The sequence below is a fragment of the Rhineura floridana genome, chromosome 12 (genome assembly GCF_030035675.1).
Source record: "Rhineura floridana isolate rRhiFlo1 chromosome 12, rRhiFlo1.hap2, whole genome shotgun sequence".
In the NCBI taxonomy this organism is placed as follows: Eukaryota; Metazoa; Chordata; class Lepidosauria; order Squamata; family Rhineuridae; genus Rhineura; species Rhineura floridana.
Genome location: NC_084491.1, coordinates 10,199,438 through 10,226,657, shown reverse-complemented (window position 1 = coordinate 10,226,657; position 27,220 = coordinate 10,199,438). Strand labels below are relative to the sequence as shown.

Here is a 27,220-nt window from a genome sequence, read left to right as displayed (position 1 = left end):
AGTACCCTTCACAAACTACACTTCCCAGGAATCTTTGGGGGAAGCCATGACTGTTTAAAGAATAATAATAATGGAATCCTTCAAAAACAACACTTTGGGGGAAGCCATTATACCGCCCCATAGCTGAAGCTCTCAAAAACAAATATACAAATTTAAAAACACATTAAAAAAAATTAAAAACACATGCTAAAATGCCTGGGAGAAGAGGAAAGTCTTGACCTGGGGCCAAAAAGATAACAGTGTTGGCCATGATTACTTAAAGTGGCATCACTGTGCTTTAAATATATAGTGTAGATGTGGCCTCAGTTTGCATGGCAGAAGAGTAAGAATATATACCATCTGTACCACAAACCTAACTATAGATGCCCTACACATAGGCCTGTGATTCTGCATTAACTGTTTCTTAAGAACATAGGAATATAATAAGCGTATACATGATGGAGATCTCAGGCCAAACACTAGAACATAAGAACCTAAAAAGAATCCTGCTGATTTAGACAAAAGGCATCTAGTCCAGCAGCCTGTTTTCACAGTGGCCAGTCAGATGCCTATAGGAAGCCCACAAGCAGGACCTAAGTGCAACAGCAGCACTCTCCCCACTTGAGATTCCCAGCAGCTGGCATTCAGAAGCACATTGCTTTCCACCTGAAAATAGAAATCCGCTCTTCCACTGAGCAAAGAGAATTTTTGCCCATGCGATTGCTTGAATCAGCCCACCGAATGCAAAGTTTCATTTCATTTTAATTATCTGCAGGGTTTGTAAACTCTTTCATGGCTTCCCTTCTCACAATAGCATACACAACACCATAAAACACCATAAAAACCACAGTTTAAAGATTAAAATTGATATCAAAACTAAAGCACCAATAACAGACAAAACCACGGTATGGAATAAGTTGAACATAGGAGGCCGCTTTATATCATGCAGCCAAACATTTGGCTCAGTATCACGCACACCAGGGCTTCCCATACTGTGGTCTGTGGAGTCGTGGAAAGGGTTCAGTGGTCCACCAAGACCCTCAGCAATTTCCAAGTGGTCTGTGGGGAAAAAACTTGGGGGGGGTATTGGGAGCGGCTCTCTGGAGAATTCTTTGCCGTACCCTGAGATGCTGAGGATTAAACCTGGGACCCTCTGCATACAATATGAGTGCTCTAGCACTGAGCTACGCTGCCCTTGAACTCTATTTTACTCCGAGCCAGTTTAGAATTTCATGCCCTCAGTGGTTTGAAGGCAGGTTACATGTATTGTATTAATTTCTTCCTGAGTGCTTGCTAGAGCAGACTCAGTGTCTGTCCAGGCATGCATGTCGCAGTCATCAAGCAGGGTAGAAAGTCTTCAGGAACAACACAGGCTCTATTGTCAGGGTGTGGTGTGTAACAAAAAGAGGAAAAGACCTATCCAAGATACTTCCTGCTTGCAGAAGCTGCAAGCTTCCATCAATTCTCTTAGTTGAGGTAGAGAGGCTGCCGCCAGGCGTCTCCCTGCATCCCAATGTGCTGCCTGCACCTGATCAGCTAATTTGATCCAGGTCCTCTTAAACTGCTCCCTCCACAAGGTGACGGCGTGCTGACAGCTACATCATAAACAACTTTGCACCATGTACTACAACTAGCAGGCAGCGCTAGGCAGCTGGAACTGGGGGAGAGAAAATGAGACATGCTGCCTTCAAAGTAATTGAATTACTTGAATTAAAACAGTGATTTATTGTGGTTGTTTTTAAAAAAGGAATCTGTTTCAAGCCCAAGGGGGAAAAAAATCTGTAAAACAAGCATATGATTAAATAATCACTAAGAGCCTGATTCTGTGAAAAGCTGCATGAGACACTGCGGGGAAATCTGTTTCTGGACTGTTATCAATTCATAGGGGGGAGGGGGGAAGATGTGCATTAGTGTGCTTCTGACATGTTGTCAAAGCTTTTTCTGCTGTTGGATCTTGCCCCCCCCTTTCAGAGGCTATGCACTATCCCCCTCCAGAACTCATGCCTTTCATGAATTATAACATTTTTGTTACTCCTGTCCATGCTTTCAATTACATTAATTAAAAACCATAGAAGTGACAAAAACCTTAAAACACATTAAAGATACCAGCAACACACACACACACACACACACACACACACACACACACACACACAGGAAGCTGAAGTTAAATCAGGTATTTGTTTTCAATATTTGACAAATAAGTAAGGGTGTTGTTTTTTTTGCTGCTGCTGCCTTTTATTTATTTATTTATTTATTTTTATTTTATTAAGCTTATATACCGCCCGACTAGCAACAGCTCTCTGGGCGGTGAACATTAAAAATACAATAAAAATAACACAATACAGTATATCACAATACAAAACTGTACAAAAAACTGTACAGTCTAAAATCAAAATATAATAATTTAGAATTAACAGGAATTAAAATGCCTCAGAGAAGAGAAAGGTTTTAACCTGGCACCGAAAAGATGATAGTGTCGGCGCCAGGCGCACCTCCTCGGGGAGACCATTCCATAGTTCGGGGGCCACCACTGAGAAGGCCCTAGATCTTGTCACCACTATCCGGGCTTCCCTATGAGTCGGAACCCGGAGGAGGGCCTTCGTAGTAGACCGTAGTGTACGGGCCGGTTCATATCGGGAGAGGCGTTCCGACAGATATCGTGGTCCCGTGCCGTATAAGGCTTTATAGGTAAGTACCAACACTTTGAATCTGGCCCGGAAGCATATTGGAAGCCAGTGCAAACGGGCTACCTCAGGTGTTATATGCTCAGACCGCTTAGTTCTTGTTAGCAGTCTGGCCGCCGCATTTTGCACTAGCTGTAGCTTCCGAATCATCTTCAAAGGTAGCCCTACGTAAAGCTCATTGCAGTAGTCCAGACGCAAGGTTACCATAGCATGTACCACTGATGTGAGGTCCTCCTTACTCAGATAGGGACGTAGCTGGGCTACCAACCGAAGTTGGTAGAACGCATTCCGGGCCACCGAGGCTACATGAGCCTCAAGTGTGAGGGAAGAGTCTAAGATGACTCCCAGACTACGCACCTGTTCCTTTAGGGGGAGTGTAACCCCATCCAGGACAGGGTATATATCCACCATCCGATCAGAGAAACCATCCACCAACAGCATCTCAGTCTTGTCAGGATTGAGTCTCAGTTTGTTAGTTCTCATCTAGTCCATTGTCGCAGCCAGGCAACGGTTCAGCATGTCGACTGCCTCACCTGAAGAAGATGTAAAGGAGAAGTAGAGCTGCGTGTCATCAGCATACTGATGACAACGCACTCCAAAACTCCTGATGACCGCCCCCAGCGGCTTCATATAAATGTTAAAAAGCATGGGAGACAGAACCAAACCCTGCGGGACCCCACATTGGAGAACCCACGGTGTCGAGCAATGTTCCCCAAGCACTATCTTCTGGAGACGACCCGCTAAGTAGGAGCGGAACCACTGCCAAGCAGTGCCTCCAACTCCCAACTCCGCAAGCCTCTCTTTTAATATGTTTTAAGGCTTTGGTTATTTCTGTGGTTTTTAATTAATATATGTTTCTGCGCTCTTCGGAAAAAGTGCATGAACAGCAAACAACTGTTATGGACCAATAACTGTAAAGGGGTGGACTTAGGGGAGTGGCCAATGCTAAAGCAATTTAGAAAAAAAAAGCCCACCCGTATGGACACTTGATCATCAGGTTTTCACAATAATCTGACCACAAACAGGACATGTATGGAGCTCGAGGCCACCAACCGAATGTGGAAAATGCGGATTTTGCAGTTAGGTATGGATTAGGGTTGCCAGGCTTAGGGCCCAAGGCTGATCTTGTATCTTTAGGAGAAGGGAGAGTCAGCCTCTAAGAGGTCTTCTGTACCTTTAAAAGGTGTGCAGGGGGAAGGGAGAATTCCACCTTGTAGTTTTTCCCATTACAATGTTGAAAGGACACCTGCACTTGGCTGACTATCTCTTCTCCTAAAGATACAGGATCAGTCTCAGGCCCTGAGCCTGGCAACCCTAGTATGGATGGGCCCCGATTCTTGCCTGCCCCTTTTGGTTTTGAGTTAGACTCTGACTTTGGATTGACTCTGAACACTGCCCTTGTGCTGCCCTCACTTGTGTTTCTGCTGGGGAGTCTCTCGCTTCCTTAAGGAGCCTGGTCAGGCAGGACAGGACTGTGGGCTGGAAAAAAGTCCTGCCTGAAACCATTAAGAGCTGATTCTGATCCCATCAGCCCCAGCCAGCCTGTTCACTTGTCAGGGAGGAACAGTGATGTAGTCTAGCAGCATCGGGCGGACCCCATGTTCTGGGAATGACTACCCTGAGTGGAGCACGGAGGAATATTAGCCTCTGCCTTTGAAACTGTCTCGCTGTCCCTATAAATAGCTGAAATGTCTCCCCCACCTTCACAGCCTGCAAATGGGGCCATGGAAATGTGTGTGTGTGATTTTCACTCAGCATTAGATAGCTAATAGCTGATGAGAGTTGGTGCCTGCCAAAACAGTCAAGAGATTGCCAACGCTCTAAAGCTCTTGAAGTTTGACAGGGAAATGTCATGTTCAAAATCTGGATTTGAAAGTTTGAATTCAAAATGTTAGGTTCAAAACTTGGGTGCTAAAAGTGGAAATGTTACCCTGATCAGTAGTGTAGTGGCAAATTCAGAAGTGCAGGGCCCCTTCATGATAGTCTCACCACACCCCCTCACAGCCACTCTCCCTTCTAAGATTATGCAATAAAATTCGCTTTCAGTCTCTTACTTTGTTTGGAGTACTTTCCCTTAGTGATGCATTGCAAAGATCAGTGCAGATCTCCATTTATTGCATTTCAGCGAGATCTACTATTTTCTGTGCATGTACCTGGGCATATATATTGTTGTGCGCCTCCCCCAATCTCCAAGCGGTGAGATTTCGGGGGTCCCTGCGCTCCTCCAGAGTTTGGTTTTCTTTGGGAAGAAGGTCAGCGGAGACTGTGGTGTCTTTATGAAATATGGTTTGTTTATTTACACACATTCCAACCTGAGCTCAAGAATCAGCAGTCCTATACCCAGCTTTTCCACCTGGGTTGCGGGAGGCACCCCAAAGGCCATGGTGCAGAGAGCCAGTCTCTCTCTGCCTTCCAGTTCCCAGCAATTCTCTAGACACACTAAAACTACAAGCACAACTTCTGCTAGCTGCCAGGAGTGGGGGGGAGGCTCTCCTGCAGAGTTTAAATGACAAAAGGGGTCTCCCTGGCCCATTCTTTGTTGCTGGGCAACTGATCGGCCCATTATCTTACCTGGCCAATCTATTTGGTTAACAAAAGACTCATTTGACCAGCAGAGAGTTCCTCATTCCAAGGCACAGGATTCCAAATCAGAGGCTGGAAAGGTGACCCACAGGAATCATCCATCCCAACCCCCATGCTCATAAGGTGCTGTAAGGTTAGGAATTTCCTTTGCTGAAAAGAGGCTACTCAGTGGCTGACGCCTCCTTTCACTCTGGCTCCAATCACCAGGAAAGGACATTGAAAACATAGGGACCCTGCTGGGACCTGCTCCCCCCAAAATAAGGGATCGAAGACTCCCTGGGACCCAGGACGACTACACCTCTGACCCTGATTAGCTGTTTGCTACAGAGAGAGCTTTCCATGCAAGCACTAGTGATCTTTCATGATACCATTAAAAAAAGAGAAAGAATTATGATCAACTTGAGAACGCTGTTTATGAACCCAGGACATATTTAATGATGATTTCTTATACTGTTACTCTGTTTGTTGTCATTGTTCTGGAGTTACCCTGCTGAAATGTGTATACCACTGAACTCTGTTTTATTGAGGTGATGATGGTAGCCATTAGCATTCATTTTTATGTTTCTTACCCTGTCTCCCTACCTATATAGCTGTCCACTACACGACTGTGTGTGTGTGTGTGTGGAAGTTAAGGTAGTAATGCTTAATGGTCAGGGCTGGTTCTAAAGGGCGGCCAGGTTGGGCACTGGCCGAGGGCCCAGGAGCCTCACAGGGCCCCTTCACCAGCCTCAGCCCATCCCTGCCACCCCAGCGCTTCTCCTTTTGCCACCGCCACCTTAATACTTCCCCTCAAAGCCTCGATCTTGATCTTTCCCCTCAGAGCCAGCTCGGAAGCTTCCTCCTTCTGTGCATGCCTAGTCTTCTCCTCCTCCTCCAAGAGGGAAGGAGGAGGAGAGGCACTCATACACTTCCGGCTCTCTGTTGTGCTACCAAGAGAGGAGCAGTTGCGAAAGGCACAAGGAAGCCGTTTTGGAGCACTATAATTAGTTGCATTTCTCTTTTTGCTGCTGCTGCTGCCACCTCTATCTTCTTTCCCCTCAAAGCCTCGATCTTTCCCTTCAGAGTCGGCTGGGATGTTTCTCCTCCTTCAAGAGGGAAGGATCACCGTATTGAGCAAGAAGGAGAGGCATGCATACACTTCCGGCTCTCGAGCGAACTCAAAGGGCCCAAGGAAGACCTTTTGCGGCTCTCCACTTGCTGGAATGAAAAGCAATAGCAGCTGCCAGCAAAAGCACAGTGAGGCAAGGGACCCTCTTGCAAAGCAAGTATTTTCAGTCATATTTTCTCTCCCCTTTTTATTAAAAGTTCATCACAAATTCAGTAGCAAAGGGGGAGGGGTGCAGGGAGAAGGCAGGGGTGGGAGAGGATTTTTTCAATTTATTGAGATATGAGTAGGACCTCATATATATATATATAAACAGAGAGCCAGTGTGGTGTAGTGGTTAAGGTGTTGGACTACATTTGAATCCCCACACATCCATGAAGCTCACTGATGACCTTAGCCCAGTCACTGCCTCTTAGCCTCGGAGGAAGGCAATGGTAAACTACCTCTGAATACTGCTTACCATGAAAACATAAGTTGGAATCGACTTGAAGGCAGTCCATTTCATTTTCATATAAAAAACAATAACAAAAAAAGCACTGCCCATGTTCATGTATATTTGGCATACCACCTTGCAAACTTTTAATGGCTTTTTTCTAAAGTCCTTTGCTGCAAGGGCAAGCCTAGCCTTTGGAAGGAGTTGACTTTGAAAGCCCATTCACATGTGTCCTTTTTGGAACTGTTGCATTTGCTTTCAACACGTACCTGGATCAAGGCTCAAGAGAGGCTCAGCCTGGTGATGCTTCTCTTTCCTACCCCCCCTTAAGAGGTGGAGGGGGCTTTGCTTTGCCAACGTGCATGTGTAGAGGAAGGCACTCGGGACAGGCTAGAGGGGGAGGAAGCAAACTTGAAAGCAAACACACAAAATTACAATCCTTATGTGCCTAAGTTTCATAGGGCTTCCCCCCTCCCAGGCAAATGTGCATAGGACTGCAGCCCCAGTTAACACTTTTCACTGGCAGATGTTTCTTCCTCTCTCTCACTCCCTTTCTAAAATTAATATCTGTGTTGTTTCTTTATTACATGGTGAAGAGAGTTATGAAAGGGGGCTGGCTTCTTGTGCTGGTTTCTTCCTGAAGCGGGTGGAGGTAGCGTGCAGATGAACTTGAGTTCTGTATTTGCATGCATGCGGTGGTGTTATTTTCTTGTACTGTTCCTTGGAGGAGTTGTCGGTAGGTGGATGCTACTAAGTCCTCTCTTGTCTTGCCTGTCTCTGATCTGGCAGAAGTTCTTTGGTTGCCTCCCCCTTGCTAGCCCAGCATGTGTGCTTTTCTCATGGTCTGGAGGTGAGCACTACTGAAAAAATTGGGCGGAACGTGTTTTAGTTGCCTGTTAATTTTCTGAAAATTGCACGGGAAGAGGTAAAATTTATGATGGTTGTTTAAGTTATGCACACTTTCTGTTTACATCTAAGTTATGTCTCAAGTTCTATCTCTGTCAGTGCAATCCTATGTCTACTTGGATATAAGGCCCAATCAGTCTATTTTTTTATTTATTCAGTTTATATCACACCCTTTCTCTCAAAGGAGCCCAGGGTGGCAGGTAAGTGTGCATAGGATTGCAGATTAAGGCTGCAATCCAATACACACTTACCTGGGAGTAGGTCCTATTGAATCCAATGGAGTTAACTTCTGAGTAGATATGTATTGGATTGCACTGTAAGTTATACCTCTAATTTTTGTCAACAGTATAACTTAGAGGCATTTAAAAGGCACCTAATGAGATACTAAAGTTTTTTGTTTCTGTTTTTACAATAAGGTGTTGTCATATCATAACTAAAATTTTGTTTTCGTTTGAAAAATGGAAATGGACGGCCTCTAAGTCGATCCCGACTTATGACGACCCTATGAATAGGGTTTTCATGGTAAGCGGTATTCAGAGGGGGTTTACCATTGCCTCCCTCTGAGGCTGAGAGGCAGTGAGTGGCCCAAGGTCACCCAGTGAGCTTCAAGGCTGTGTGGGGATTCGAACCCTGGTCTCCATGTCGTAGTCCAACACTCTAACCACTATGCCACACTGGTTCTCTTTGTTTTAGTTTAACCAAGTTTTAAGTTTAAAGGGGAGGAGCCAAGGTGGAAGGGTGTGGTTTAAGAGGTGGGGCCAAGGGGCCCTCTGACACCCTATGGCCAGGGCCCCCCAGAAACCTGGAGCCGGCTCTGTTAATGGTACTAGTAGCTTTATAAATATACATAAGCAAATAAATGTTAAAAGAAAGAATGATTCTGTGAGCTTCTCAGAGTCACAGTCTCATACACTGTTGTATAAAATTGAGGGCATTCTGAAGTACACAAGTTTTCTTTAGTCTCATCTCTCATTATCAATTCATATAACATTCATTTTAATGTTGCTTATTTATATTATAAATTGGTTTGCATACAGTTTTTAAAAAGAAAAGGATTTCTTTTTTTAAAAAAAGATGTTTACAAACAAATGGTGTTTTATTTGAGAAATCTAAATGCAACATACGTTTTTGTTCTAAAAATGCTTTAAATAAATGATTTATTGATTTCGTTTCTGTCTTTTTATGTCATTTCAATCCTCCTTCAGTTGACTTCCACTGTTGTATTAATTTTGCAGTAATGACCAAAGTGAAGTATTTTGTTTCCAAGGAAAAGTAAATAAAACATGCTTTGCAAATGTTCCCACCCTCCCACAGGAGATGGCTGATGATTTGTGCCATTCACACACAGACAATGATTTTAAATCTTTTGTTTTGTTTCCACCCTTGGGGCAGATGGCAACTTGATGATGGGCAATCAATAGCACTAGCAATACTGTAGATAGTGAAAAATATAGGAATATATTCATTCTATAAACACCACCATCAGGAGAATAAAAAACAATAGTGTTATTTTCACAAATTGCCATACCCACTCAAGTTCATATAAATTTAACAAAATGTGAACCACTGTGGACCAAGTTTGAGTAATGGTTACACAATCAAAAGACGAACACTGTTACAGAACAGTGAACCCCATTCCCTAACCCTGCTAACAATAACAGATTATTTTTAAAGGGCCTGAAAAGCCACCCAGAAAGCAAGGATTGAGTTAAAAAGATGAAGCTGGGGGGGTTAATCTCTCCCAGCTTTGTCCACCTGGTTTTTCAGTACAGCAGCAGCCGAGACCTGGGGGATGGGGAGGTGGGGTCGCAGTGGTCTATCGTGACACTATCCCCCTGACCAAGTGCCCTCTCCCACAGTTCTCAGGGTTCGAGTGTGTGTACTTGAAGTTAGGTGGCCAGGACAGAATAGGGATTCTGTTGGTGTACCGCCCACCCCACTGCTCCACAGTCTCCCTACCTGAGCTAGCCGGGGTAGTCTCGGGGTTGGTGTTGGAGTCCCCTCGGCTTGTGGTACTGGGTGACTTCAACATCCACGCTGAGACTGCTCTGTTGGGAGTCGCTCAGGACTTCATGGCCTCCATGACAACCATGGGTCTGTCCCAAGTAGTATCTGGCCCCACTCATGTTGCTGGTCACACCCTCGACCTTGTTTTCTGTGTTGGTCGGGATGACGGTGATCTTGGTGTGGAAGAACTTGCGGTGGTTCCGTTGTCATGGACAGATCACTACCTGGTCGGGTTTAGACTCACTGGGACTCAGAACCTCTGCAGGGGAGGGGGACCGATTAGAATGGTCCATCCCAGAAGGCTGATGGATCCGGATGGTTTCCTGACGGCCCTTGGAGATTTTCCTGTCACCTTGGCAGGCGATCCTGTCGAAGCCCTGGTTGACCCCTGGAATAGAGAAATGGCCAGGGCGGTGGACACGATCGCTCCCAAGCGTCCCCTCTTTCGGAGTGGAGCCAAACCGGCCCCATGGTTTTCCAAGGAGCTGGTGGTGATGAAACGTGTCAGACGGGGACTAGAGCAACATTGGCGGAAGACTCGGAGCAAAGCTGATCGATCTCGGGCTAGAGGCTATTTGAAGGCCTACTCCGAGGCAGTACGGGCTAAGAAGAAATCTTTCTTCTCGGCCTCCATTGCGTCTGCTGGGAGTCGTCCAGCAGAACTGTTTTGAGTGGTTAGGGGGCTTTTAAATTCCAGCCCCCATGAGGGTAATTCTGACCACTCAGCAGACCTCTGTCAAGAATTTGCACAGCACTTTGCAGACAAAGTCGCTCAGATTCACTCTGACTTGGACGCTAAAATTGATACAGTCTCTGAGGATGTAACTTTGGCACCTGTATGTCCAATTAAAATGGATCCTTTTCAACTTGTTTTGCCTGAGGATGTGGACAAGATCCTTAGAGCGGCGCATACCACCACTTGTGTACTGGACCCTTGCCCTTCCTGACTCATTAGAAGTACCAGAGGGGGACTGGTCGATTGGGTCAGGGGAGTAGTTAGTGCCTCTCTACAACAAGGCAGAATTCCATCATGCTTAAAGGAGGCAGTTATAAGACCACTGCTGAAAAAGCCCTCCCTGGATCCCTCTTTACTAGGTAACTACCGGCCAGTGTCCAATATTCTATTTTTAAGCAAGATAATAGAGCGTGTGGTGGTCGCCCAACTCCAGAGATTCCTGGATGATACAGATTATCTGGATCCATTTCAATCTGGTTTCAGGCCTGGCTATGGGACAGAGACGGCTTTGGCCACCTTGGTGGATGACCTATGCAGAGAACTGGACAGGGGGAGTGTGTCTCTGTTGCTTCTACTGGACCTCTCAGCGGGTTTCGATACCATCAATCATGGTATCCTTCTGGGCTGCGTTGCCGAGATAGGACTTGGGGGCACTGTCTTACAGTGGCTCCAGTCCTTCCTGGAGGACTGAACCCAGAAGGTGGTACTGGGGGACTCCTGCTTGACCCCCTGGCCATTGACCTATGGGGTCCCCAGGGTTCAGTTTTGTCCCCCATGTTATTTAACATCTACATGAAACCGCTGGGAGAGGTTGTCCGGGGTTCGGTGCCATCAGTATGCTAATGACACTCAATTCTATTTCTCTTTTCCACCTGAAGCCAAGGAAGCCGTACAGGTCCTAAACCAGTGCCTGGCATCAGTGATGGACTGGATGAGGGCAAACAAGTTGAGATTAAATCCTGATAAAACAGAGGTCAGTCGGAGGGTAGATCAGGGAATAGGGATTCAACTGGTGCTGGATGGGGTCGCACTCCCCCTGAAGTCTCAGGTTCACAGTTTAGGTGTACTCCTGGACTCAGCTTTGAATTTGGAGGCCCAGATTACTGCTGTATCCAGGAGCGCATTTGCCCAATTAAAACTGGTGCACCAGCTGCGCCCGTTCCTGGAGCTACCTGATCTGACTAGGGTGATGCATGCCTTGGTTACATCCCGCTTAGACTACTGTAACGTGCTCTACCTTGGGCTGCCGTTGAAGACTGTTTGGAAACTTAAATTGGTACAAAGAGCTGCAGCCAGAGTGCTAACCGAGGCTGGTTACAGGGACCATACAACTCCCCTGTTACAACAGCTCCACTGGCTGCCAATTTGTTTCTGGTCACAATTCAAAGTGCTGGTTTTGACCTACAAAGCCCTATACGGTTCAGGTGCAGGTTATTTGACAGATCATATCTCCCTACATGAATCTGTCCGGGATTTGAGATCTTCAGGTGAGGCCTTTCTTGTGCTCCCCACACCTTCGCAAGTACATATGACGCGGACACAAGATAGGGCCTTTTCGGTGGCCGCCCCTAGGTTGTGGAACTCCCTTCCGAGTGAGGTGCGATTAGCTCCCTCCTTGTCGTCCTTCCGGCGACAAGTAAAGACTGTTTTATTTCAACGGGCATTTGGGATAGAGAACGAGCAGGATTAAGTGTCATAGGATTGGTGACTATATTATCTAATTTTATTATTTTAAATATTTTAATATTTTATTATTTTAAATTGTCCGCTGTTTTTATGTATGTTTTATGGTTTTAATTTTTCTCATAGTTTAATTCTTTTTTAATTGTATACTTCTGTATGTTTTAATGGTGTTGTTTTTAGTTGTAAGCCGCTCTGAGTCCTATTGGAAAAAGGGTGGGGTAGTTTATTATTATTGTTATTATTATTATTATTATTATTATTATTATTATTATTAAAAAGAGGAGAAACCCTGTCGTTGACTTCCAATTGAAAAATAGAAGACAATTAATCAAAAGGAAGGGATGCAATTAAATAGAAGGGAAAAGGAGAGGCCAGAATGAGAATATTTTCTGTTGCTGGGAAGGAATCCTAGAGAAAAAGGGCAGCAAAAGATAGGTGTATGAATCAGATAGGTGTATGAATCAGAAGAAGCTGAGGGTCAGCCAAGAGAAAAGATTTGGTAGAGTGATGAGGAAAAAGAACACAAATAAATTTAAAGATCTGAAGATAATACTGTTAAACCACTCCAGGAATTGTAGCTGTGTGAGGGGAATAGGGGTCTCCTAGGAGTGCTTCCATTCTAGAGCTAATTTTAGAAAATCTCCTACTAAGTAGTATAGCGGCAAATTCAGAAATGTGGGGTCCCTTCATGTTAGTCACAGCCATGCCCCCTCCCCTTTTTTGCTGCTGAGTTGGTAATGAGATCTTTGTTAATGCCTTCTCCCACAACAGACATCCCTAGGAGCCAATAAGCATGAAAGGAGAGTGTTAGCTGCTGAGAAGAGTCTCACCTTCTTGCACTTAGATTGGCTTCATTCTGCAGGAAGTGCCAAAGAAGCATGTTAGAAGACTCTTCTCAGTGGCTAACATACTCCCCTTTCATGCTGATTGGCTCATAGGATGCTAGAGAGATAGGGACCCTGCTCCCCGAAGTGTAAAGGGTCTAAAAATCCCTCAAGACCCTGGATGACGACAACTCTGCTCCTACTTAAACCAGAGTTTGGGAGATATAGACCATAGCAAACCAGAGGACTGCCACATAGAAACAAGCCATATGTAATTTAACCTGGATTTGATGATGAAACAGAAGATACCATTTCAGCAATGGGGCCCCATGAACTTCAGGCCAAATAATGCAATTGTGTTGAAAGAACAGGACGAGAACAGGATGTTTGGGGGTCAGGGGCAGCACAGAGGATCACAGTATCTCAGGTGCTCCAGGGCGTTGGGCCAGGCGTTGGCATTGTCTCTTCAATCGTGAGTCAAGTCAAGAACAGTTATTAACTCAGACGGTCCAAAGAGCAAGCGCTTTTTATTTTTGGTCAACAAAAGGCATGCTGAGTTCTACAGGGCGAAGATGTCACTGTTGATTACTGCCCCCAGGAAAACTTGGCACAAAGATCTGAAACACTGGGCGCATTTCTAACCTTAAGACAGGCTGCATGCTAATGGCACTCTTAGGTATTCACTCTGCTCTCTTGAGTGCCTTAGAGATGTCAGTCTCTGGTCCCTTCAGGATTGAAGGTGGTGATAAAAAAGCCAGAAGTATCTGCTTCCTGACTGAGAAGCTGACTCTGGGAAAGAGCAATGGGCTCTTGGGCTACGGTCATGCATGGCTCGTGGCCTGACTCTATCCTTCCACGCATTTCACAGAAGGAAGCAAAACAGCTGAGCCAGATTATTGACTATTTTGAATTCACTGATGGAGGAGGATTGCTGGGTGGGGCAAAACTGGACCTGTGACAGAGATAGAGTGATCTGAGAGGCCCTCGTCCTGGAGGAAGGAAGCCCTACAGTCACAGGCCCGTATTAACTCTGTTTTGGGGAAGAAGATGGGGAAATGTGTGGCTGGCTGGCTGGCTGGCTGTTTTTTGAGGACAGCGTAGGTGGTTGCTAGACGACAGTGAACAAAACTTCTCTTGTTCTTCTTCCCCCTCACAGAGCAGGCTCTTGGCCAATCTCTGAGGCAATGCTCAGGAGCACAATACATTCCTCTCCCTTGCCCTTTGTGATGAAACACTTCACTGTGAGTTCTGAGATAGTGGCAGCACATTAGGCTTACTGGGACTGAGGGTGTGTACACACAAACACACACCATGCATTCAAAGTACATTTAAAGGACATGGCTTACCCCAAAGAATCCCAGGAACTGTAGTTTACCCTGCACAGAGCTATAATTTCCAGCACCCTTTACGAATGACAGTTCGCAGCATTCTTTGGGGAAAATAATGTGCTTTGAATGAATGGTGTGTGTGCAACCTGAGGCCCTGTTTATTAGACTTGTAGGTGAACTCTGGAGACTGTAGGTGTAGACCAGGAACACATTCACACCCTACATTTGTTCCACTTCAGTCATGGCTTTCCCCAAAGAATCCTGGGAATGGTAGTTTGTGAAGGGTGCTGAGAGCAGTTAGGAGACCCTTCTTTACCTGATAGAGCTACAGTTCCAAAGTTCTCTGGGAAGAGGGACTGACTGTTAAACTGCTCTGAGAAGTGTAGCTCTGTGAGAGGAATATGAGTCTCTGAACACCTCTCAGTATTCTTAACCAACTACTGTTCTTAACAAACTACTGTTCCCAGAATTATCTGGGGGAAACCATGATTGTATAAAGTGAAATAAGAGTGGAATAAATGTATGGTGTGAATGTGGCCTAGGGATGGGGAACCTGTGGCCCTCCAGATGTTGTTGGACTCTATCACTCCTGACCCTTGGCCATGCAGACTGGGGCTGTAGGGAGTTGGGAGTCCAGCAACATCTGGGAAGCCACAGGTTGCCCACCCTTGGTTTAAAGCATCATCAGTTCTTCCAGAACCAAACAGCATGCCCCAGAGCTTGGAGGGTGGAGGAAATCCAGAGGGCCACCCTAGCCCCTTCTTCAGTTTCCACCTGCTGTTCTGCCAGTTCCCCCAGTTTTTTGTTGCTGGCACAAATACTGTTATAAAAGAGAGTCCATGCCACATTGGCCTGGTAGAAGAGATGGGGGAGAAATTCTGTTCAGTTCACATTTACAGGCGAACCTATTTAATATGGACTCTTAGAAACAATACGAGACCTGGAACACAGCCATGCTTTGAAATTTGTGCTTTTCTGAATTTTGAAATGCAGTTATCTCTTCAAGTAATATATACAAAAATGCATATACTGGGGTAAAATCTGCATAAAATACATATACTGGTGAAAATAACACACAAAAATGCATTATTTTAGGGGAAATTTCATTGCAAAAATGTCTATATTAGGAGAAATTTGCATTAAAATGCAGATTATTTTTCTTTAAAACATCTGCAAATTGCTGCAGAAATGTAGAGAACTGAATTTATGATTGGAAAAATGAGAAACTGAAAGAATCTCAAATTGACCTACCTGGTAGATTATGAAGGCTACTACTGTCCAGGTATAACCAAGAGCCCCAGAGTGTCTTGTCCTGCTACAATAGCCCCAATCAAACTGTGTCAGCATTCAGACCTGATTGCATGGACTTAATCTTCAGCATCCCATGAATCATTTATTACGGTCGCAGACCAAAAGATTAACATCAGTATAAAAAGCCACATAAATTAAAATGCATATAAAACTGCTGAAAATTACTACAAACCAGATAAATACAGATTAAGTAGTTCTTTAGTCAGATGACTGGCAGCATTTTTTCCTAATTTGCATTGTGATAAAAAAAACCCCTTTGTGATACTTCTGGTAACAGAAGATGACACATCCCTTAAACAGATCAATACCAAATTTGCAGAAATACTCCTAGGCAAAGCCATTAATAGAGGAAAAATTATTTTCTTTCTGCATTCACTGTACAAATTATAAGACAGTAGAACATGTTCAACAGATTCTGTTACACCAGCTCTGCAAAGACATGTCCATTCACTGACTGGAATCTTATTAAATTTACCTTTCAACAGTGCCGATGGCAACACTTTAAAGCAGGCAAAATCCCACTGTACAAGTCAGCAGGTATAACTCTATGTTCACTGGCAGCACTGTTTAGAACACGTTTGTGGGGAAGGTTGGGGACAGGCCCTGGAAAAATCAGCTGTGGTGCAGTGTAGCAGGGACAAAGTGACCCCACTTATTTCACACCAAGGATGATGATGTCATCACCTGGGGTGCTATTTCCCAATCCCCTGCATGCCAAATAAAAGCTTTCCTCAGAGAGGAACTCACCCGGGTAACTGAAGGAAAGGAACATGCAAGTTACAGTAGTATGCATGGCAAAGGGTGAATCCACCACTTTTCAAATCGAAAAGTTCTAAAGTGTTTTTTTTCTGTGGCCAACCAAAGTGTCCCAAAATAGTGAGCAAGCTTTTCAACTCCACTAGAACTCTTAGTCAAGCTGAATATTAAGCAGGGTGGAGGAGTGAGAGAGAAAAAAAATGGGCTTGGTATTAAAGCCATCGGGCTGTATCTGATACAATATTCTCTGCCTGCTAATGTGAAGGGCTCTTGCACTAGTGGACGGGTGAGCTTTAATGTTGCGTAGTAGAGGAATCCAATGCAACAGTTGTGGTAGTGGAAATTCACTGTGCAACAAAGTTAGCAGCAACCTGCCTATGCATTTTCTTATGCAACAACATCCCACTGGTGCAAAATATTTCGCCAGCAGAACCAGTATACTGCTAAGTGACTTCAACTTAGGGAGACAATGGAATGCAATAATGTCTGCATTGATAAAATATGTTTGTTGTATAGTCTCAGTAGGGGTGTGGCTATGAGAGTTGTCATGAAGACCACCTGCCCTTCAGTACCAGTACACCCAGATTTCTTGCCTTTGGCTTCAACCCCATATATTTAAATCTTCCTGGAGACCCTGAGAAGGAAGCTACAACCTTGGGAATCTGGATTAGGCCATGAGACCTGACACCCCTGGTTCTCAGATTGTTCCAAGAGTCTCAAATGAATAACCAAATGTGATACATATCTATCTTCCTCATCTGATCCTAATGGTGCAATGTGTTAGGCTAATGGACAGTGGCTCTCCTTCCACATGCATGTCATCCCAATAAAAAATGCACTAGAAAGTCTTAAAGAATTTGAAACAACAAAGGACAGTAACTGGCACGTGACATTCTTGATTAAAGTAAAGATGCTTTTCTAGGTTAGCAATATTTGCTACCAAAATGTTTATCTCAGCTTTTAAAGAAGGCAGTTGAGGTTTATAGCTTGGTTTGAGTGAATCATGGCACATTCAGCCTGCCTGAAGGCTTCAATGTGACGTAGAGATGCCTTGTTTATCGTCTTTAATTGCTCAGTGCCAACATTTCTGTCCACACCCACTGGAAAACAGTAATCGAGATAAACTGGAGGTGAGAATGGCTGGCACAGAACCCAGATTCCTGAGGCGGCTGAACTGAGCTGTGATCAGAACTATTTTGAGATTCTCTAGCTAAAAGAAGTGTTTTGATTTTCTGTCCTAGGGTTTTACTTTGAGCTTGAGAGGTGGGGTACTGGAGTGGCTCAGAGGGAGACCTGGGAAGACTCAGGTTCAAATCTCACCTGAGCTATGAGCTCATATTGGTTATAGTGAGCCACTATCAACCTGAATCCCCCATTTTCCATATGGGGATGAGAGATGCTGGAGAACCTCTTCCCAACTGGGCTTGGAGAAGAATTTTGGAACTAATAAAAGCTCACCTCAAAGGAAAGGTGAGGTTTAGAAGCTTCTGAATTCTTCTCAGGCTCAGATTTGAATCTGAGCCAGAGAAGAATTTATAGCTTCCCTTCCAATGCCCTGACAGTTTCCTCCTCTCCAAAACACCCTCTCGTTTCCTTTATTTATCTGGCCCTCAGTTGTAGGGCAAGTAGCTGCAGGTTGCTTGGACTGAAGAGAAGTGGTTTCTGCTCTTTCTCCTCTTCTCTTATGTTGCCCTGGTGTACTGCATAGCAGTACACCAGCAGAAATGATGTTGTGGTCCATAGGATATGTAGTTTTCCCAAGGGCGACAGCACAGGTTGGAAACTCTGGGCTTCTCTGTTTGGCCCTTGACACTTACCTTCAGCAAAGCCCACTCCCAAGCCAGACCTTTCACTGGCCCTGCTCTGCACACTCCTGAAGTGCTTTTGCCTAGCTGTAATAATAACACTGTCTGCATGAAGTGTGTGTACAATCTGACTTTAGTTTGTCTGGAATGAAGCCTACTGTACAAAAGTAAGAGCTACAACCTTTGCCCTTCCCATTTTTCCTCAGGACCCCACTTACTTTTCCTCTGGCCATATCTACCCACTGGCCCTCAGAAGGCTGCCCACAAGAGACTGCGCCCCTTGGGCTGTAAGGGTTCCTCACACCTGGACTCGATGGACCTTTGGGCTGACCAAGAAATACTCTTCTTAGGTTTGTAAAAAAAGGCCAGAAGTGACTGAACCCTGACATTTTCTTCCATGTATGGATGTGGGAGCCAGTGTGGTGTAGTGGTTAAGGTGTTAGACTAGGACCTGGGAGACCAGGGTTCAAATCCCCACACAGCCATGAAGCTCACTGGGTGACCTTGGGCCAGTCACTGCCTCTCAGCCTCAGAGGGAGGCAATGGCAAACCCCCTCTTACCACGAAAACCCTATTCGCAGGGTCGCCATAAGTCAGAATCGACTTGAAAGCAGTACATACATACTATGGATGTGGGGAATGTCAGACAGAAGATAAGAGTTCCCGGAGGGCCTTGTTGCCAACCTAGCTTTTGGGAGAAATGTTACTGTGCAACACAGAGTTTCAAAAATAAGAATTCAGAGGAAGGTGGGGGGACGGACCACAATTCACCCTGGAGAACTCAAAGTAACTCAAAGGGCTTTGGGCCATTACTGTGAAAAACAAGTTTCTGAGGTTGTGTAATACACAGCACAGAAGGGAGGGAAACAATGGGCTTCCCCCCCTCCCCAGCCCACACCTTCTTCTTGAATTTCAATTACATCTGCAACTTACCACTGTGCAACTTACCACTTCAGGATAACAGCAGTTAACAATGAGATGGAGATAGCTCAGAGCAGATGAGTAAACAGTAAATCAAACCAGGAGAAAACAAAGCACTCATTCTGTGAGAAAGAAACAATATTTGTTTATTTATTTTAAACATGTCTATGGCACTTTTCAATGGCGACTAGAGTTGGGATTGTCTGAAACTCCATGTCAAGCTTATCTTCTGTTTAAACTCAATGAAAGCATGGTTCACTAAAAATACAAACAACACAGATATACTCACATATACATCTCACATATATATCCATGATGATTCACATTATTATATATATAATATTCTATGCATATGCACTCCAGGTTTCCTTAAAAAAACAAAAACCAGCGCATAAGCAGATACATAAAACAATGTATATAATTGTATAAAATATTTACTTATTAATACTTACAAAACGGTCCTGTAAAAATACAGTGCTGTGTGGGGCTTTACTCTTTTATACATATTATATATATATAATATGTGTGTTTTTTGCATATAATTTTTCATATTATTAGTTGGACTTGGAAACAAAACAACAATGTATGACTAACTCAGACATAAGGGGACACTTGATGCAAGAGGTGATGCAACGTGGGCAAAGCTCAATTACTTGGGACTAGGCATTCAAGAAGGCATCCTTGTTCATCTCATCCTCTCTTCATGACATGCAGCGCTGTTTCTGCTCTGCAGTAGCTTCCCTTCTACCCTAACTTATGTGATTTGTTTTGCGGTGGAGGAATCACTTAACTCACATACATTATGTTGCCATTATGTTACTCTACCCCATTAATTTCAGTGCTAAGGAAACACAGTGCAAAGGGGGGGATGTAACCAATTGTGTATTGTGTGCAGAATAAAAGCAACAACAGCGGTGAATACCAATTGTATTTGTTGGATTGATTTCCATCCTGGTCATGCGATGAATAAGTGAACGCCAATAATTTCTGCTTCCATTTCTGTTTTTGTAGTTCTCTGACATCCCTAGTAACATGTGGCCTATCTTGCATCCCCACAATCGGCCTGTGGACTGAAAGCAACAACAACAGCGAATACCAACTGTATTTTGCTCAGTGGCAGCTGGCGGCTCCATGCCATTGGAATTTAGGAGCTGTCCAAGGCCCCAGCCTGCATGATCAAGGGTGAGGAATAATGGACAGCTCCTTGAACGTTTGGACTAAAACCTGGAGTGGATTCCACTGCCCCACTGACATGGAGCTACCAGCTATCAGCATGATTTTGCCGATGATGCTAAACTGTTCAGGGTTGTTAAAACAAAAAGGGATTGTGAAGAGCTCCAACTGAGTGAATGGGTGGTAAAATGGCGGTAAAAGAGCCCTGCCAGATCAGACCAGTGGCCCTTCTAGTCCACCATCCTATTCTTGCTGTGGCCAGCCAGATGCCTATGGAGAGCCTGGAAGCAGGACCTGAGCACAGCAGCACCCTCCCTGCTCATGATTCCCAGCCACAGGTATTCAGAGGCAAAGTATGTCTGACAGTGGTAGGAAAACATCACTGTTATACCAGGTAGCTATTGATAGCCTTTTCCTCCATGAATTTGTTCACTCTCTTTTAAAGACATCCAGGTTGGTGGCCAACACTCCATCCTGTGGGAGAAAATGCCATAGTTTAACTACATGCCTGTCGGTGGACCCCTTGAAGGTTCTCCAATAAATAGCCCTGGCATTGGTTCCATTTTGGTGCCCTCTGGAGTCAGCCATACTTCTTCTCCTTTGGACTCCCAGCCCCCCAGACATGAAACCAGAACACTCAGAGGCAACTGTGGAGATGAGTCAGCTTTTTATCACTCAGCATCATGGAAAAAATTGTTTTGCTCAGCCTGAGGGTGTAGAATTCTTGATGCTGGACTCTTACCTAATAGTGTTTAGAGAACAAACAAGCCTGCTTACATTACTAATCTCTGCCTATTTCCAAGCCAATTTGAAACTTGACTCACTCTTTCTCCATGTGTTGCAGGGGTGCAGGGAGTCATCTGTCCCTCCCCCTCCAATGTCTCTTCCTGAAGGCCAAAAGGCCCCTTCTGTGTACAGCAGGGGTGAGGAACCTGTGGTCCTCCAGATGTTGTTGGATTACATCTCCCATCATCCTCGACCATTGGCCATGCTGGTGATGAGAGCTGGAGTCCATCAATATTTGGAGGGCCACAGGTTCCCCACTGCTGCCGTACAGTATTTGCTCTTCAGAGAAGCCATTTAGGATTGACTATTGGATGGATGAACAGAGTCTATTATGCAGCCATCAAGGGCCAGCCATGCATGTGTGAACCATCACTGGGTTGCCTCTTTTGGGAACACACATACATGCGTACATGCACAAAGTCTGATCCTGGGATCCATAGGATTTGGCTCATATTCAACTATTTGGAGCCCTTGCTGGATGTTAGGGATAGACAGATCTGTCACTTTTGGTCCTCTCAATTTCACATTTTTCCAATCTTAAATTAAGTTCTCTACATTTGTGCAGCAACTTGCAAATTGTATCCAAAAATATTCTCTTGCATTGTAGTGCAAGTTTCTCCTAATAAACACATCTTTAGATGCAGTTTTGACTAATGTACATGTTTTTTAAGCCATTTGTCCTAATATAATGCATTTTTGTATGTTATTTTCATTGATATATCCATTTTTATGCACCCCTTCCCTTAACATTTCCAATTTTTTAAACCATTGTTTGGTTAGAGAACTGGATTGCAAAATTCGCACAAGTGCAAATTTCAATGGATGGCTGTTTCAGTTCTCATATTGTTTTGCAAAGTGCAAATTTGATAGATTCAGCTTTAAATGCAAACTGAATCAAATTTCTCACCCATCCCTAAAAGATGCACACTCAGGGATTGCTTCAATTACAAGTCCCTGAGCAATAGTCTTTAAGTATGGATGCATCAGAAAATTTCCTCATCTGAATCTCTCCAGATTTCAGAGTTTGAAATTGTCTGGTCTTGCTGATGAAATCAAACAGATGTGTTAGGGGTCTTCCATTGTTTGCTTATTTTTACTTCCAAATTTTGTACCAAGCATCATGCATGCATAGTTCGCTACAGTGTTCAGTTCCTTTTCAGCTTCTTCATGACTTGTTCTCCTAAAAATAAAAATCAGTAATAAACTTGATATGATTGCATATATGTTTGCATCACAATTCTTTTGTATGATGCAGAAAGTGCTCATGTGCCTCAGTCAAATCCTTGCATGAAAAGCAGCTTGATGAAATCCTGTGCATGATCACGGCCAGATAGCTTTCCCCCTAAACTTTACAAATGTATATTTGTGTATCAGAACTGAATTCTGCAACAAATTGGCAAATGCTCCAGTTCCAGAATTCATTTTAAAAATTCTTCTATCCAGAATGCAGGAGTAAAACTCTAGGGCAGAGAAAAAGATTCTGAAACAACCAAGGAACTGAATGATAGGGGACCTTTCCAGTTGCTTGTTCCAGGAAATGGACTGGACACCATGATGCTGATAGAATTCCCTGTCCATTCCCTCCATTTACATGCCTTTTTTTCCTTCCAGGAAACCGCATTACACTGCAGCTCTGTGTAATGAAGTCTTACACCAGAATACCACAACAGTCAAAGCTGTTCTGTCCCTCCCTAAGAACAGCCCTGCTGGATCAGGCCAGTGGCCCATCTAGTCCAGCATCCTGTTCTCATAGTGGCCAACCAGATGCCCATGGGAAACCTGCAAGCAGGACCTGAGCACAACTTCACTACCTCTCTCCCCTTCTCTGAGTCTTTGGGGGGGGGGACAGTAATTGGTAAGGGAAGGGCTAAGCACTCCATTTCCTTTTGTTCCTTTTGCAAGGAAGAAGGGCAATTAATACCTGCATCTTTCCCAGCTCTGACTCACTCCCTGGGTATTATTTAAGTGGTCTGATGCTGATTAGAATGAGCTTGAAAGATTAATCCACCCACTCATGACGAAGTTCAGAATATATCATTCCAGTGGCTTGGTAGAAAGGTTGAATATCCAAAGATCTGATGGAATGTAAAGAATCCATGCTTCATTTCTAGGGAATGAGAAATCTCTCATGAACTGTTTTGTGTGCAAGTGAGCTCTCCCTGCTACCTGCTATCTCTTCTACCTTCCACAAAGGAAGGGGAATGAGGAAGGAAGGGACCCATGCGTCAACCAATTGGGCTTTTTTTGAGAGTTCCTATCAAACGCTTTAAAAAAAACCCCTCCATTTTTGAGCATTCAACAAGAATGCTTGAAAATCCCAATTGGTTTTTGAAGTGAGCGGAACAGAACTCACACATTATTTATTATTATTTTATTTTTATAATTATACAGCCACAAGAGTGCCTCTATACTATAGTCAGCATGGATTTTTTGCATTCCGTAATGTTAAATTGAAAATACCTCCATGCCATTCTGATCCTTCCCATAAGCTTATTTCAAAACAAAACCTTACAAAACTATAGTTCTGAACTCAGAAATGCTTGCTTAACAAGCATTTAAATTTTCACGGTGATACACAAAGCAGTCAGAGACAATCAAGAGTTCAAAGTGTAAAAAGAGAGAGAGAGGAAACCAGACACCTTTTGGACTTTTTTCTGTCAGATTTCTCATAATCTGTTGAAATTCATTAAAAATCAACCATGTTCACAGAGTACCTGTAATCATATTACTGACCTTGCCCCATACTCTCACCTTCATCTTCGGCAGTTTAAAAGTGCCTGGCTAATTTTTAATTAATTTAAGAAATTTAGCATTGAACCCGATGTTGGGCATGCTCAGCAAGAACCAACTGTCAGTGTTCTAAAAGTCAGACTCACAGCTACTGGGCTTGCCTAATCAAGGGGCCACACCCACACCAGAATTTGATTTCATGTGAGACAGTCATGGCTTTCCCCAGAGAATCCTGGGAAGTGTAGTTTGTGAGGGGTGCTGAGAGGAGACTCCTATTCCGCTGACAGAGCTCTAGTGGCCAGAGTGGTTTAACAGTCAGCCACTCTGATTGAAGCTCTGTGAGAGGAACAGGACATCTCCTAGCAACTCTCAGCACCCTTCACTAACTACACTGCCCAGGATTCTTTGGGAGAAGTCATGACTGCCTAAAGTGAAATAACAGTCTGGTATGGATGTGGCCAGGGACAGCTTTGGTTTAAATTTGGGTGGGAGGCTACATGTGCCTGCTGTAGAATAAAAAGGTGGGGGAAATGCTGAAAAGCAATGATACTGTTCACAATGTTTTCCTTTTGGAAAGGAAAGGGCTTCCCCTCTGCCCAGTGCCCACCCACCCAATCTCCTCCCCTCCCCCTCCCCTCCCCTCCCCTCCCTCCCCTCCTTCCCCCTGCCCCTCCCCCAGGTCAGTTTCACCTATCCTGAGCATGATTGCACAGGAGTAAATGCCACTGAACTCAATAAGCATGCAAATGATCAAATGTGCTCTCCCCTCCTCCTCCCTCCTATCCCCTCCCTCTTGCCCCTTCCCTCACCCTTCTCCTCCCCTTCCAATCCCCTCCTTCTCCTCCCCCTCCCCTCTGCCCTCCCCCTCATCCCCCTCCCCTCCGCCATCCTCCCCATGGTCAGTTTTACCTATCCTAGGACTATGACCTGGGAGAGCAGTGTTCAGATCCCCACCTAGCCATGAAGCTCAGAAGAAGGCAATGGTAAATCACCTCTGCATACTGCTTGCAATGAAAGCCCTATTCATAGGGTCGCCATAAGTTGGAATTTACTTAGATGTAGTCCGTTTCATATTCAAGCATGATTGCATGGAAGTAAATCCCATTGAACCCAATAAGCAATGGCGTCACTAGGGTTGTGTTACCCGGTGCAGCCCGCACCTGCCACACAGCCCTAGTGAAACCCCGGAGGGAGCGCACTAGTGAGATGGAGGGAGCTGGGAGAGAAAGAGCGTGAGGGAGCGAGCTGCGAGGGAGTGCGAAGGAGCCAGCCTGTGAGGCGGCAGGGTGGGCACTGAGGAAAGAGGGCAGTCACCGTGCTTGCTCCTGATCTCTCTCTCTCCTCCTTGGCTGCGACTGCCACTTCCCAACGGCGGTGCCTAGGGCAGGGGGCGGCTCTGGTTGTCACCCCATCTCATGGTGTCACCCGGTGCAGCCTGCACCTGCTGCACCGCCCTAGTGACGCCCCTGCCAATAAGTATGCACATGATCAAACCTTCCCTCCCCTCCTCCTCCCTCCCATAACTTCCCTTTTGCCCCTTCCCTCCCCTTTCCTTCACCCTCCCTTTCCCCCTCCTATTCCAATCCTCTCCTTCCCCTCCCACTCCTTCTCCTCCCCTCTCCCCCTTTTTTCTTCCCTCTACTCTCCACTCCTCCTCCTCCTCCCCCATGGTCAGTTTTACCTATCCTAGCCATGATTGCACAGGAGTAAATCCCATTGAACTCAATAAGCATGCAAATGATCAGACCTGCCTTCCTCCTCCTCCCCCTCTCCTCTCCCTTCCTCCTCCCCTCCCCTCTTCCTTCTTCCTCCTCCTCTGCTCACTCCAGGCTTCCCTCCCCATAGTCTGTTTTACCTATCCTAAGCATGATTGCATGGGAGTAAATCCCACTGAACTCAATAAACATGCAAATGATCAAACCTACCCTCCCCCCCTCCTGCCTGCTTCCACCCCCCTCTTCCACTCTCCATCCCCTGTGGTCAGTTTCACCTATCCTAAGCACGATTGCAGGGGAGTAAATCCCACTGAGCTCAGTAAGCATGCAAATGATCAATCCATTCTCAGCAAACTTGCACAGGATACCATTTCTTACCTCCTGGACTAAAAAGCTGGGAAATTCACTAATAGGCAAAAATACCTTGCGGTTTACGAATGTACCTATAGCCAACAGATATTTCTATCAAACTTTAAAAAGCAGAGAAATTGGGCAGCTATAGTGAATGCACCAGGGGAGCAGGAGACCTGACCTCCTCTCTGACATATTGTACTGCCCTACAAATTGGTCAAAATGCAAACACAATTTGGATTGTTCTTTCACAGTCGAATCCACTTCCTGTGTAGCTTGGAAGAATTTGGTAACATGTGCCTCTCAGATATCTGAGAGAGGAGGTCAGATCTCCTGTTCTCCTGGTGCATTCACTATTCCCATGGAGCTTTGGGAACTGTAGCTCTGTGATGGGAATACGGACTTCCTAAGAAATCTCAGCATAAATGTGTGGGTCCGAAACCCTTGCAAAGTCTTCCTACCTTAGCAGCAGGTTGGGGGCCATAGCTAAATCCTAGAACATCTGCTTTGAATGCAGAAGGTCCAAAGTTCAATCCCTGGCATTTCCAGGTGGGGTTGGGAAGGTCCCCTGCCTGAAACCCTGTAGAGTCACTGCCAGACAGTGCAGACAATATTGAGTGAGATAGACTAATGGTATGACTCAATGTAAGGCAGATAACTCTATCCCTATATTCTCTGAACAAGGATTTGGCTCTCTTTACTTTTGCCATGTTATAAATCCTCCTTATACACTTGACTGAGGGTCTTAGCGAATTCTCTGATGTAAGCAAATACATAAGCTTGTAATTTAATATTAAATTACAAGATTTACTATCATTTTACAACTTCTCAGGTGAGCACTTTGTAATTGATCCAAAGTGAACGACTTCATTAATCCTGCTCTTCCAAGGAGGAACAGTCAGTAATGGCAAAATGAAAGGAATAAATGCAAGGAAGCTACTGAGGCCATGGTTCAGTGATGGAGCCCTTGCTTTGCATGCAGAAGGTTCCAGGTTCAACCTCATCTACAGGTATGGCTAGGAAAAGCCTCTTGTCTGAAACTCCAGAGAGCTGCTGCCAGTCAGTGCAGATGGCCCAATGTTAGTTTAGGGCAGCTTCCTGTGTTCATATAAGATTCCACCAAAGGTTGTTACTCACTGTGGAGCACATGCATTATTATTATTATCATATCTGCAAATTTAACAATGAAAGAAAAGAAAAAAGGAAAAGGAAAAGCAATGAAATGAAATAATAAAATAAATAAAAATATTAAAAATACAAAAAAAAACAAAATAGAGAAAAATATATGAATACTACTAATAACAAAAATAAACCATCATCAGTTTATATTACGGACACAACTATCAGTGCATGCATTGTGAATTAAACATATAAGTTAATATAAGCTCTCCATGTATTGAA

The 27,220-nt window shown here is 44.6% G+C and overlaps 1 long non-coding RNA gene across 1 annotated transcript; it reads left to right on the top strand.

Moving 5' to 3' along the window:
- Window positions 1–7,570: 7,570 nt before the first annotated feature.
- Window positions 7,571–21,735, top strand: LOC133368459 (uncharacterized). The gene is made up of 3 exons (XR_009758643.1): window positions 7,571–7,637; window positions 18,350–18,493; window positions 20,076–21,735. It is a non-coding gene; the product is annotated as an uncharacterized LOC133368459 (long non-coding RNA).
- The last annotated feature ends 5,485 nt before the right edge of the window (window positions 21,736–27,220 follow it).